The sequence below is a fragment of the Chlamydotis macqueenii genome, chromosome 7, assembly GCF_036417535.1.
Source record: "Chlamydotis macqueenii isolate bChlMac1 chromosome 7, bChlMac1.mat, whole genome shotgun sequence".
Classification (NCBI taxonomy): Eukaryota; Metazoa; Chordata; class Aves; order Otidiformes; family Otididae; genus Chlamydotis; species Chlamydotis macqueenii.
In genome coordinates, this window is record NC_141562.1 from 16820376 (window position 1) to 16828744 (window position 8369).

An 8369-nucleotide genomic window follows, 5' to 3' on the forward strand; every position below is an offset into this window, starting at 1 on the left:
CCAGCGTAGGGTCAATGTTTGATCAATATCCAAATATTAGCCTTACACAAACACGGCTCATATCAAAATAAGATAAATCAAAGGGCTACTTATGACCACAGATTTATCCTGAAGCCACAGACACACACAACTTCTATAACTTGTTCAATTTTCTTTGGCAGTGGTGCAATCCAACACCCTCTGGGCGTAACGTGTGCTGGTGGCAAATCACTGCCGCTTCTCTGTGACGTGATCAAACCCCAAATGTCTCAGTCACCAGAAGGGACAAGCAACAATGAAAGAGGATAGGGACACCCCAGGCTGAGGGATGGGGGTGCAGAAGCCCTGTTTGTGCCAATTTCTAGAAAGAGTTTGTTTTTCCACTTTTCCATTCAGGAATCGGGGCCCAGTGGTTTATGTACGTACGTACCTGTAAATAAATATAAACACGCGATATTTCCTCTGATATTGCAGCCCAGAAGCAATTCAGCTGCAGGCCGCTGAAACGTGGGGTTGTTTTTTGAAACCATTAAAGACTTAAATGGGATTGTTTATAACTACAGAGCACAGCAGCACTACGGAATGCAGATTTATTCTGGGGAAAGGGAGCGTAACGATGTTGGTCTAGCGCTAACGAGTTGTAATGGTGTTTAACGCAATCTGGAACTCACGGCTCTTAGCACACATCTTCCCTAATAAGGTATATGTGACCTGCTTAGCCCACTTGGGAAAATTCAAGGTCCTTTTAACAATAGCCCGTTTTTCCCTGCGTTTCCGGCAGACCACCCACCCCACGGAGGGGATACCACCAGCCCAGCAGACACAGCCACCCCGCACAGCTGCCCCCGCACTCGGAGCACGGCATGGTCTGCCCAGCCAATGTGTCCCCACCACTGGGAGCAAACGGAGGGCTTGGGAGATGCTCTCAACTCTACTGAACAAGGGAGGGGTGTTGGCATCACAGACACCTCTACATTGCAGTTGAGCTATTAACACTCAACTGTATCACCGTTTTTACAGCTTTCCAAGGCTTGAGAAGGCAGATCTTCTGAAACTCACACCACAAAAGCTAAGATGAGGTCTTGTGTTGCTTAAAGCCCTGCCCCTGGCATCTGAATGGCTTTCCTTGGTTCCCCCACGCCCATATATGTTGCCATGCTTGCCCCATGTCTGTGGGTCAATCCAGTGGAAGCACAGCCTGTTTCTTACCCAAAATGGGGCTTGGCGATTGGCTTTCCCTCCCAAACTCTTCTATTTACACATCTGACTCCACTCGGTATCTGCATTTCTTCTAACGAGCAGACGGCTGTTCCTCCCCAGCATGACTTTCTGGTCTTTTTCATTACTCCTTTTTAGTGATAGTCACACGGAGATGCATGACACTTCATTTTCTTTGAGTTGATTTGTTCCTCCCACTGTCACAATTCCAGGGTAGCCGCATTTATTTGATCACTGAATTATTTCAAATAATTTCCTTGCAGTGTCCAAGGTGCTCAGTGGCGCGCAGATGTTGAGTCTGAAATGTGATGTCACCGATGATCAAATCTTACCAATTCCTTGTGACAGATGGGATAGGATGGCACGCTGAAGACAGAAAAATCCCTTTGATAGGGAAAAAATTCGAAAAGATATCTGCCCATCACTCAAAGCTCTGCCCAAGAGGTGAGGAGATGCTGCAGACCCTAACCCCTCTCTGGGTGCTGTGTTCAGCAGTAGGTGGTCATCACTGGGGTATTTTTGTTTGGCTGGTTTTTTTTTTTAATATGCTCCAAAATCTGCATTTGAACTCCTCAAAATCTCCAAAATCTGCATTTGAACTCAGCAGAAAGGTGGATACTGGAGGCCAGACATTTCCTCAGGAGCAATGGCATTTTTGGGCCAAGAAATGGGTGAACTCAGCAGCGCCCGGGTGAGAGATCGGTTGCGCTGAGCGAGGAGTGCGGTGTCGCTCGCCTCGAGGGAGCAGAGAGGCCCCCGGTATCTGCCCACCAAACAGGAATACCTGATGCTTTTAAAGCTGGGCAAACACCAGCACGGCGCTTTTCCAAACCTGAAGCGTCAGCAATGCCCGATTGTAAACGTTTCATTTGACGCGCCTCGAAGTGAAGCCTGAGGCTTCCTTACACGTAGTTCAGCATCAGCGTGGGCAAAGCAGGGGTCGCCTTTAGGACTGGAGAACCTACAGGCTGGAGTATGGTTGTCGTCCAGCACTGAGGTGAGAGGTAGTCATGGCAGGGACAAATCCTTACTCTGGGATCCTAAACTTGCACGTCATATGAGAAATTACCCTGCCAAACCACCACGGTACCCATTTCACGACTGTGAGGGTCTGGGAGGATTCTAGAGGAGGTAAACATTCAATTTGGCTGTTGCATCAACTGATGTGGGACGATACCCCGAGGACCGCAACATCTGGATGTTCAGAAGTTGCCACACCTGGAAGCCACCCATTGCAGAGATTTGTGGCCACTGAATTTCTTCGCAGCGTTTCCTAGGTGCGACAAACCCTCCCCAAAACCCATGTTGGCTTTCTGTGCTGCAAGTACAGTTAGTCTTTGCTCAGACGATGTTTTCATAGCAATTTCTGCAGACTACGTGCACTTAGGCCACCAGCGAGAGGGATTTATCGCTCCGACCATCTCCCTCCAGCAAGCCCAAACCTCCTGGTGAAGACAGGACTGGCACGAGGCCGTGTCCCTTCTCCCGGCATTGCTGCTGGGGGCAGCAGCTGTGAAGGGGACGGATCAGCTGGAAGAGCCTTCGGCACCGAGCGGACAAATCAGCCTCAAAATGGTAGAGCGAGGCCCAGCGCTGAAGCCATGATCTGTCTTCAGTCCTTTGCATTTATTGACCAAAAAAAAAAAAAAAGTGGGCCTGGGTAGGTGCCATCAGAGCAGTGGTGACCCAGCTATCTGGTCAAAGGCCTGCAGGGAGCCGGGAGATAGAGCGGGTTAACGTTTAACCCGTTGGGACTGTAAACCAGCCCTGGGGCTGCTGAACCTTTGGAGTTTGATATGATGATTAGGGAATAACCAGAGTGACACGTCGCAAACTCTCCATAATCAAGGAGACCTTTTTCCCGGGCGGTGATCTCCAAAATTGCTCAGGTACGCGGCCGCTCATCCTAACCCGGGGTTTGGGGTGCAGGGACCAGGTCCCATGCAAAACGGGGCTTTCGGCCGGGATGGGGAAGGAGCAGCTCCATCGTGCGCCTTTCCCCCCTCTGATGGTGCCCCACCATCAAATTCGCGCCTCAGGTGCTGCCCAACACTGGTGGGGCTGGACTGGGGGGTGCCAGGACGCTGCTGGACCCACCCCCCAACACGGCCCCGCGTTGCTCGCCTTGATTTTTTTGATGAGCAAGGTGGGCAGATAGGGGCTCCTTGGGAGCCTTGGCGCAATTTCTGCATTTTTTACAGCTTTCCCCCTGCCGATCACCAGCGGTTGCCAGAAAAGCGAAGCCAGACGAGGTGGAGTGGGGAGGGGGGGGATTTTCCCTGCCGTAATTCGGTCTCGATTTGTTAAAGCGCAACTTTCTAGAGCTAATCATTAGAGATCTTTGCACTCGACTTCTTATTCTGCCTTCTCTTTGCAAAAGGTCGGTCTCCATTTCAAAGGCAATCGCTGATCCTAAAAAAAAAAAAAAAATCTCAATTTTCCCTAATCTCTTCAAACTAGCAGGCTTTCTGCCCAAGACAGAATGCTTCTCTTAGGCTGTTTTCCCTTGGTGAAACAGGAGCGGCTTCAAAGCATCGCCACGTGATGCTGCAAATAAAATAGTGGGGAAGGAGGCTGGGCTCGTCGTCAGGCCCTCTTCGTCCTCAGAAAGGGCTTTTTGGGGGGCACATCGTGTACATTTGGTAGCAGAGCTGCAAAAGCCGTCCGCAAGAAAGGAAGCTGCTTTCCAAGCGAAAAATTGGCTGGTTTATAAGCGAAATCTTTTCCCAGGGCTCATGCGCTGCAAAGCGTGCGACGCTTTTCTGCGATGTTGAATTTATCCTGCTTTCCTGCAAATACCTATGAGCTCCTGCTTCCCTGAGCTGGGAAAAAAACCCAAAACCCTACGCCCTGGAAAGCAAAGGGGCTAAAGCCTTGTGCCGCCTTGTTCCGTTGGACCCCGTCCCGCGGTGTGTACAACCCCCAGCAAAGAGCTGGTGGCAGCTCACGGAGCTTCGAGTGTCTGTTTTTAGGGAGAATATGAAGAATCCTTCATGTTTTTTATATACATATATTAAATATATATAATATATATATTTATATAAATATTATCTATTATGTAATATATATATATTTTTTTTTTTTTGCTTGGAGCCTGGAGGGAGGGTAAAAAGCTAAAACCTTGAAAAGCAAGCGGATAACCTAAAGGAAAATAATTTATTTAGTAACTAGCCATTTGAGTTATTAAGGGTAAAGAGTGAATTTACTTATCCAGTCTTCTCCAAGGCTGTTATTCTTTGTGAGAAGCGGTGGCACCGGGGGGGGTATCGGTGCAAAACAGCCTTCGTTAAATGTGAGCGGCTCAACACGAAGGGGTATTGATCCGTGCGGGATAAACACAGTTTCGTTATCGCGTTCGTGAAAACAGTAACCAGGTTTCCCTGAAAGGGCTGCGAAGGGGCAGGCTCGGGGTGCAAAAGCGGTGGGGGAAGAGAGTGGGGTCCAGCCGTGAATACCGCCTTGCCTCCTCTCCGCAAAAATCCCTGCACGAGAGACACTCCTTAAACAGGGAAAACGAGTCCCCTTTTTCCCAAGCAAATAACCTAAAAGCGAAATAAAATCCTCGATTTTGGGGGGTAAAAACTTCTGGATGCATCTTGCTCCTGGCTGGATGGGGCAAAGCTGGTGAGCAAAATCCCAGGTGTAGAAGTAGTCGCAGGGAGGTGAAGCAGCATTAAAATAAGTTTATTTTTTGTTGATATGGGGTTTGCTAGGCAGAAAAGTACCTTTTCTTGCCTTGGCGTTTTAGAGCTTTAATAAAAACCTAAAATAAATGACAGCGTTCAATGGAGAGAGGAAAATCGAGTTAAGTGATGCTCTGATTTAAGATAAAAGCAGTAATTTCCTTTTCTAATGGCACGGGGTTCATGATTCTGTGACTGTGGTAGTATTGTTAAAAATTTGGCCAAAAATGAGGATGAAATAGAAAATGCAGCTGGACAGTTTGTCCCCTTGAGGGTCCTAATTTCAATATAAACATCTGAATAAAATGCAACCTCAAATGCAACCTCCCCTCCTTCTTTTTTTTATCCTTTTCTTCTCTTTTTAGCATCCTGGTTAATATAATGGCAAGCCATCTAAGGATCAAACCCCTGCAAGGGACTGAATTCCAGACCAGTTATTTCTATTAAGTGTGGTTGAGTTGTATTTTTTTTTTAATAGTGCTAAAAATACTGCCTTAATTTGCCGCAGTCGTTAACACTTCCCAACAGCAGCCATGGGAGGGGAGTTCCCCCCCCCCCTCCAAACCCCGGTGAGGGTGGGTTTGCTAATTGATTAATGGCCCAGGGAACAAAGAAGGAGGGAAAGTAATCATGTTTCCCCAGGTCCCGTGACAGCCGCTCTCCTCCAACGACTGAAAAAAAAAAATAGCCCAGCGTGCCAGCACCGCTGCAAGGGCTGGGGCCGGTGCCTGGAATAAGGGGAAAGGGCCGAAACCCCGCCAATTTTGGAAATAAAACATCTCACCATGACTTTTATCCTGGGAATAGCTTGGATGTGCTGATGGATAAGAACCCTTGGGTGGTGGAGGTGGGCAGGTGCCCTGCGCAAAAAGGTGGTCAGATGTCCTCAGGCCAAGGGGGAGAGAAGAGGTGCTTGGAGAGTTGGGGGCTGGAAAGCCTGTTTTACCACTTCTGGGATTTTTGGTGTTCAGATTTGTACCTCTTAAAAACCAGAAGTATGATTTCTGCCTCCATCCCAGGGAAACTCAACTGCTGGAGGAAAGCTCTCTAGCAGCAAGGCTTGTAAATTAGCTGTGAGTGGCTTTGGGCTGCTAATGAGTAGCAGAGACCTAATTTCTGAAAATAATTCTACAAACCCAGATCTGGGTGGTGCCTGGGGTTGTCCACATGTGCGTCCTAGCCCTGGGTGTGCAGGGTTGTCCACCCCAGCCTCCCATGCTCCTCCTAAATCAGGAGCGGAGACTTGCAGGGCAGCTCAGGCTGGAGGTGCCCTGGGGTGGGGCGTCTCCAGCTGGACCCTGCTTCCAGCAGGACCAACATCACAGCTGCCGTGGGCTCGTGAGCGCTGCGGTCTAGTCAAATCAGAGCATCCCCGGGGATGGGGACCTCCACCGCTGGAAGGGCTGTTTCTTTGAGCTTTCTTCAAAGCCATCAGCATGTGGAAGCACCAGGCACAGGTTAAGGGCAGATCATCATTAACACACACCCCAAGAGGACAGGGACCATTTTTTTTGGGTGGTTTCAGAAAATGCATGGAAGTCTCCAGTGTCAGATTCCGCAGCGGCTGTGATTAACACCTTGCTCAGCCCTGAAGGCTCTTGCTCCCTTATTCCTAGCAAATCACTTGAGTGTATCCTGGAGCACACCGAAGTCTAGACATGCTGGGCTGGAGTATCAAAAATTTGCGGGATGCCTTACAAGAAGAGCCCAGAAGAGCTCACCTGGTCTTGTCTAATAAGGCAGAGGCCCAGGAGGGATGTTGCTCCAGCTGGGAAGATGCTCGGTTCCGTCCATCCCCCAGCCCCACAGCTTGCGCTCACTGCTCTGCATGAAACCATCACCTGGAGTGAGATGTTACTGGAAATCGGTCCTCCCCGGAGGAGAGGTACAGAGACGTGTGGCATTTAAGGTGCTGCATGCAAATCCGCTGAGCCACCCACCCTGTAGGGAAGCACAGCATGAAATAGTGCGATCTGGTGGGGGGAGGAAGGGAAAAAAGGGCTCTTGCACGACTCGTCTATCTAGGTCGCGGCTGGGGACAGACTGGAAACCTCAGCCGCTATGGAAACCCGCCGAGGTTCGCCTGGCTGCGGTCCAGCCGCTTTCCCGGCACGGAGAAGAGACGCTGCCGGCGCGGGGCTGTGAGCCGGCTGCCTGCCTCTGCGCTCTGACACGCCGGGCAGCCTCCCTGCCGGGAAGCACCGATAGATCCGATAGAGAGGAAAAAAAAGGACAAAATCCGTGGCGGTGACATTAGAGAAAACCGCGTAGCGCGGCCGTCCCTTTTCATCCCCACCTCTGCGCCGGCCTCTGGGTGCGTGAGGGTGGGCTGGAGTCTGGATACAAGGGCTAACAGAGGCTTGTGGGGCACTGTGAAAATTTGCAGTGATCCCAGTGCTGCAATTTGATCGCTCAGACCCCCAGGGAAACTGGGATGCAGGGAAAGCAAAATAGATGGGGACAAATTTGCAGTATGCTGGAGCTTTCCTCTATAGGGTGTCTCTGCCCAGGCAAGGGAGGATACAAAACCAATTGGGATTTTAATTGGGTTCTTTTTTTGAACAACCACTTTTTCCTTCTTAAGCAGCCTGGGAAAGCACCCAACTCATTTTCGCACGGCGGTGTGCTGATTCTGCCCCGTACCATGCCGAACCCCAGCTCCGGAGGAGTGGGCAGGCACAGAAACGACGAGCATCGACGGGCTTTTGCTGCTGCCCTCAGCAAGGGCAAAACAAAACAAAACAAAACAAAAAACACAATAATGGGGCTCCGGTTGCTGCGGAAAATGCTCATTTTGGAATTAGAGACAGGAGAGAGCTATTGCACTGGGCATTCCAGCTCCCTCATTGCCTTTCGTCGCCTCCAACTTTGTACATTGAAAGCAATTTGAGGTGATAACTACCATTTTGGACTACATGATTTAGCCATTTTCTACTCCATGTTCTTGGTCCTACCAGCCCACAGCTACGAGGGCCCAAAGAGGCAACTGGTTTTGCTCTTGCTGGCGTTCAGCATCAGTCCATCATCACGAGCCCGCGAGCTCAGCGTTCCTTCCGCAGACCCTGTTTCTGTGCCTGGCTCATACGAATGGTTTTTGCACAAGCTCAAAGCTCAGCGTGCAGGAAAAATGGGGCAACCTGAACTGATGGGCAGCAAGTCTATCTTATAAATGCTCCCTTGTCACTGGGTAATCCAATTCAGATGTAGATTTCCACTTCATTGTGTTTTCGGCCCAAATCTAAAACTTTTAAAAAAAAAATAAAATAAATAAAAAAATTAGATATGACCTAAAACTACAGTTCTGAGTCAAAACATCTGAACCCAAGGTTGTCCCAGCCCTGAACCTAGATACAGATCTGAAGTTCTCCCACATTCTTGGTTTTTTTTAAAAAATAGCCCAAAACTGGACCTAGGTCTTATTTCTCACACAGTGCCGGACACGGCTTGTACGAGGCTCCCTTCCCAGCACCAACGCCATGCAATGGCGCG